A 5,899-nucleotide genomic window follows, 5' to 3' on the forward strand; every position below is an offset into this window, starting at 1 on the left:
CGTGTGCCATTTCTCCTTTATTTTATACAATAAGCAAATAATTGCATACAACGGTTTGCTGTTTCCAAAAGATCAATTGCCTCTGTCCTGTATATCACAATACATTTATACATTAATCTGTCCCACTCACCAGCAGAGTAAGCCATTATTTCACTGCATTAATCCTTACATTTAAATTTGTTAAACTAGTTGCCAGAGTGTGTAGATTTTATAAATTTATTTTAGACTGGTAAATATCTCCAGAATTATTGATTAGCTATCATAGGAATCATTATTTACTTATTATATAAAGTTAAAACTTACGATATACAGTTTTTGGTTATGTTCCATATGAAATAAAGAGCACATTATCAATCATGGCTTTGCACTGGTAGAGGCTGGTCAAAGGGTGCATCTGATTATTAAAGTGTTTGATTGTTAGATCACACCTGTTCTCTGTACTGTAATGCTCTATACTTCATATTACAGATAGACAGAGTGCTTCTTATCACCACTCAGCAGGGGGAAGGCTATTTGTGTCATAGTCATAGCTAATATATAATAATGATATTAGAAGTAATTCTGCATCTTCACTGTCAACAGGGTGCTGAAAATATTACAGATGAGAATGACACAGCTGCACTGTATAGCATACAATTTAGGACCACCACAGAGCAGCTATTATGTGGCTTGTTGGTTATTCACAACACTACAGTGACACTGACATAGTGGTGTTAAGAGCTGTGTTGGTATGAGTGGATCCGACAAAGTAGTGCCTCTGGAGAATTTAAACACCTCATTGTCACTACTGGACAGGAAATGCTCCATCAACCAGCATCATGTGGGCAGCGTCCTGTATTCAGCATCAAGTAGGCAGCATCCCATGGGCACTGATGAAGAATTTGCAGATGAGCAACAAACTGTGCAGCTACAGATTTAAAGATTCTGTCTCTGACTTTTCACTCACAATGTAAAGCAGCTGTTGGTAGAAGTGTCTAATAGAGTGAACAGTGTTTTATACCTATTGTATATTATACACCAGTAAACCATTATGCAACTAAAGTGTCCTAGATGCTAATTGGAGCTAAAAAAAGAATAATAGAAGCAGAAACAAGCAGGTGGTAATAATGGTATGCTGGATAGTGTATAACGATAGAGTACAATATATCAAATGCTGTGGTTTCAGAAATTAAAAATGTATGTATACATAGCTATTTTGTCAATAATAATAATAATAATAATAATAATAATAATAATATCCCTTTCCTGCTTCTCCTCTCCCAATTTTGTATGGCTGACAGTAGTTCCCAGGGAAATTAACTCCATTTACAAACACTTTGTCCAAGCTAATACAATATCTTTATTGGCATTTATTGGCACACTAGCCTTTAAAATGTTTGGTTACATGCTTTGGTCAAACAAATACAGAAGTCTTTATTTAAAAATGCAACACCCAGCCACTCACACACCCAGCCACTCACACACCCAGCCACTCACACACCCAGCCACTCACACACCCAGCCACTCACACACCCAGCCACTCACACACCCTGCCACTCACACACCCTGCCACTCACACACCCTGCCACTCACACACCCTGCCACTCACACACCCTGCCACTCACACACCCTGCCACTCACACACCCTGCCACTCACACACCCTGCCACTCACACACCCTGCCACTCACACACCCAGCCACTCACACACCCAGCCACTCACACACCCAGCCACTCATGAAGCTGGCTGCAGAATCCAGGGTGCTCGTTTTCGCTGTAAAATGCCACAAGCTCCCCTCGTCTCCCATGCCCAACGTAGCCTGTAATATAAGTAAAAGCACACAAAGTAACAATCTCTCAAGCCCCAATACCTTAAATATATTGACGTACCAATTTCTGACCTCAGGAAAAAATTATAAAAATTTATTTAGAACAAACATACCCAGTATGCAGTCTTTATAAGTTTCTTGACAGTTCTGGCAGCACTGCAGTTCGTACATCCTGCGAAACTCGTCTTTACATGCAGCACTGTGATGTTTTCATGGCACTACACCTGTAGGTTTAAAAAAATCAAGAATTTTAAAATGATTTTAAAATCAGTGAGTGTAATTCCTTTTCTAAGGGAAAACAAACATCTTAACTGTACTGAAATATCATGCTTACTGTCAAGCCACTCGAAATGTGCCCAGGCCCGGAATGATTGTTGTCCAAACAATGTCCCGGAAGAGACGACAAACCAGTGACAGCTTTAAAAAAGCTTTGTCACCCTCTTCCAGAACTGTATCTATGAGAATAAGGGGCATCTGTGAAAAACATTATAGAAGCATGTAGATTTTGATTCATGAAAATTATAGTAATTGAAAAAAATGACCAGATAACATTCTAAGGCTGCAACCAATTACTATTTTGGTATTCTATTAATCTGAGTTGGCACTTATTATTTCAATCATATCCCCAATCTCTGATTACTGTAGGAATGGCTAGCATTTTTGCCTGAAGACTGTAGTCAGCGTCATTCTGTTGACTAATCTCTGCCTTAACGTAACAAAACAGCTCTCTGCTTTTCTATCCCTTTAAAATGATAGCACTCCAATAGCTTATGGGCTTCAAATGCCCTTGAAATGACTAGTCAACACTAGGTCAAGTCGAAATTTCAAATAATGTCAACTTATCTTTTCAGCCCAATTCAGACTTTTGAAAACAAACCACAACAGTAAAACATTTTAAATGGCCCAGTTAAATTAACCCGAAATAAAAAACACACATCCACACCCTCACACCTGTTCAAAGGAGACGTTGCCCATTCTATCTCCTTCATCAGTCACACGTTCAACACGCTGAACTTTCCTGAGAGAAAATATAATAATTAATATAATTAATACCATGCACAGAGGAAGCAAGACCAGAACTGGGAGAAGGTGTATCAGGAGTAGCTGGCAGAGGGGGAGCTGGACGTGCATCAGAAGTAGCAACAGTCTGTGGATTAAACACTTCTGCTATAATGGTCTTGGTTGCACTGCTGCACAGAGATACATGATGTCTGAACTGGTCTTTGCATAGTATTGTATGGCTGCAATAGACACAATAAAAGTGTGCTGTAGGTGTGCAGTTTAGAGATGAAGGAAACTGTAAGACCAAAATGCACACAACATGCAATTAAGCCTATAAATATTAATATTCTTCAACTCATTATGCCCATCAATTGAGTGTAAGATGTAAGTGCATTTGTTGATTCAAGATATTACATTTACATGTTTATTTGTTATAGCCAATAAAATCAATATCTCTCTCTCTGTTTAAAGAAATACTTCCCCATACCGTTATTCTCGACTGCTTGTTTGATATGGTTTTGTAGATGTAGGCTGTTATTAAATCGCTGGTCAGTGTCAAAACTGAAGCAGGGGCATTTGAAAACACCACACTGGCCAAACCGTGAAGGGTCAGGAGTGGCCTGGACATGTGTTGGATGCTGTAAAACAGAAAGCAACAAAACACAACATGAGCTTACAATTACTATATCAGTGCACATTAATTGTAACTACATTCAGTACAAAGGTAATAAATGTGCATCGACTTAACCCTCCTGTTACGTTACGGGTCAAATTGATCCATTTAGTAAGATAGTAAAAGTATTTTTTCTGTATGAAACGTCTTCAGCTTGCCTTTATTTGTATAATTAACATATAACATGAAAATGGTTAATTTCATATTTGCAACAACCCCCTGCAAAAACTTAAACTAAAACGAAATTGTAAAGTAGTAAAACAAAAAAAAAGTAAGATTTTTTAAAATGGAAAAACAAGTGAATTATCCTAATTGAACTATTACCTCTATTGTACACTATTGTACTAAATGTTGATAGAACAATCAGCAATGGAGTTAGTTATTAAATATTTACTCTTCTGGTTAGGATTATTTTGGTTTCAGAAATATGTTGGATAATTAAAAATGAACCAGGTCAAATTAACCCGGGAATACCATTGCTATTCCTGACAAATTAAATAGGAGAATTAAGCATTGATATCTTTATTTGTATGACTAAGACTTTGAACCAATTTTAGTTAGCTAGATTATCTTGCTATCTTGTTAGCCAATTAACTTCTTGTATAGACAGTTTAAACACTTTTTTTAGGTTAGCTGACTATAACCCCTAGCTATGCCTTAAAAACAAAACTGATGCCTAGCTCACTACTAGCTATGAGAGTTTATCTGTGATACTATTAATTGGTAGCATTTTAGCCCATAAAACAGAAGGTAAGATAACTAAAGTTTGAATTAGACAAGACTGGGTGCAATTCTGCATTAGAATTCATCAAAAAAAAAACGGCAATATGACTAGCTAGAAGCAAACAAACCACATGGTACACGCGCCGATGTAGAACCTTCATGTGCGTATCAACGACTCACCGTTTACTCATAAAATATAATATAGAAAAACAAGAGGACATTATAAAAATAGCTCTGTTAACTTAAAAAATAACTCAATATTTGTACTTACCGCCATAACCGGAGATATAAATCAGATAGATGCTTTAGCTGCTTTCTCGGCTACAATTCCTGTTTACCGGGAGTAAATGTAGGCGTTCGTGACGGACGTAAGGTGGGTGTTGCTTTAGACGTAAGGCGGAGTTGGACATGGGCGGAGTTGGATGTGGGCGGGGTTGGATGTCCAACTCCGCCTTCCTACAGGCTGCAGCGAGCGGCTCCTCAGTTTAATTCAGACTTGAATATAATGTAGATAAAATATGATATTAAAATTGAACATTGAAAATAGAAAAATGTATTAATCCCCCAGGGGGAATAAGACTGAACTTACATACAAACACACGCAAGTACACACTGACACACATGACAAAAAAACAAAATAATTCCAAATAACAAAATAAATATACTCATACCAGAATGTGATATACAGTATGAAAGAGTAATAATAATAATTGTAATAATTTAATACTATATTAATTATTAAAATGACACGAAGAGGAATAATTAAAATGTGAAAAAACAAAAATTACTGTGGAATATTTTTATAATGACTGTAAACATTGAATTAAATGGTCAATTTGCACGTCTGTTTTTTTATCAGTATCTCATGAATGTTACGAGAATAACTGCTTGTTGTCTGTTTTCTATCATATTTCATCCTGATTGTCAGAATGCTGTGTATTTTTTTTCTCTAACATCTTGGTAGGTTTAGTTTGATATTACCAAGCTTCATCTTACCAGGCAAATAACTGATAAAAAGAAGTATTCATTTACGTATTTTGTCTGATCTCTAATGCCCTTAATGTTTTAGTATTATGTGTATGTATTAAACTTTAGTTTTACTTTTATGCATTAAATATGTATATATTGTTTGTATTTTATTCATATAGCTTCTACTGTGTTCTTGTAGAAAGGGACATTTTAAATAATAGTTATAAATATTATAATTATTGTAAATTGAGTACTGCAGTACCTTCACTTTTGGGCGTTAACTATATATAAGAGTGTAATGGTACAGAAAATTCACAGTTTGGTTCACATAAACCCAACGGTTCGGTAAGTTTTCGGTACAGTTGGTGTAAAAAATAAAGAGGCTGTGTATTCTTTATTAACTTCATAATAATTATACATCTTTATTATAATCATGTTTTGTTTTTTGGGATGGGATGTTGTAACGGGGCTCGAGCTCTTTTATTTAATACTGAAACCAGGTTTCTCTCCTACTGTCATCATGAGAGGATCCATCTTTTATATCTTGTTTAAACAAATAAACAAACAATGAGCCTGATTGTGATGATTTATTAAAAACAAACAACAACAGCATTACTTTAACTGCTTAAACTATACTTTTTCCCCTAATAATATTACTAAATGCATTTCAATGTTTGAGTTCTTTTTAAGCAATATCAGCATTAGATTGTTAAAATAAAATTATAT

General features: G+C 35.7%; 1 long non-coding RNA gene across 3 annotated transcripts; it reads right to left on the bottom strand.

Annotated features, from left to right (window-relative positions):
• Positions 1-1,004: 1,004 nt before the first annotated feature.
• LOC125788882 (uncharacterized) lies at positions 1,005-4,675 on the bottom strand. Of its 3 annotated transcripts, none has more exons than XR_007429843.1 (6): positions 4,476-4,675; positions 3,296-3,446; positions 2,750-2,824; positions 2,141-2,261; positions 1,920-2,030; positions 1,005-1,797 (listed from the first exon to the last, which is right to left on the bottom strand). It is a non-coding gene; the product is annotated as an uncharacterized LOC125788882 (long non-coding RNA). The 3 variants fall into 3 exon arrangements; XR_007429842.1 differs by having other exon boundaries at positions 1,006-1,797; positions 2,141-2,280; positions 2,758-2,824; XR_007429841.1 differs by having other exon boundaries at positions 1,007-1,797; positions 2,758-2,824.
• Between the last annotated feature and the right edge of the window lie 1,224 nt (positions 4,676-5,899).

Source organism: Astyanax mexicanus, unplaced genomic scaffold, assembly GCF_023375975.1.
Source record: "Astyanax mexicanus isolate ESR-SI-001 unplaced genomic scaffold, AstMex3_surface scaffold_31, whole genome shotgun sequence".
NCBI lineage: Eukaryota > Metazoa > Chordata > Actinopteri > Characiformes > Acestrorhamphidae > Astyanax > Astyanax mexicanus.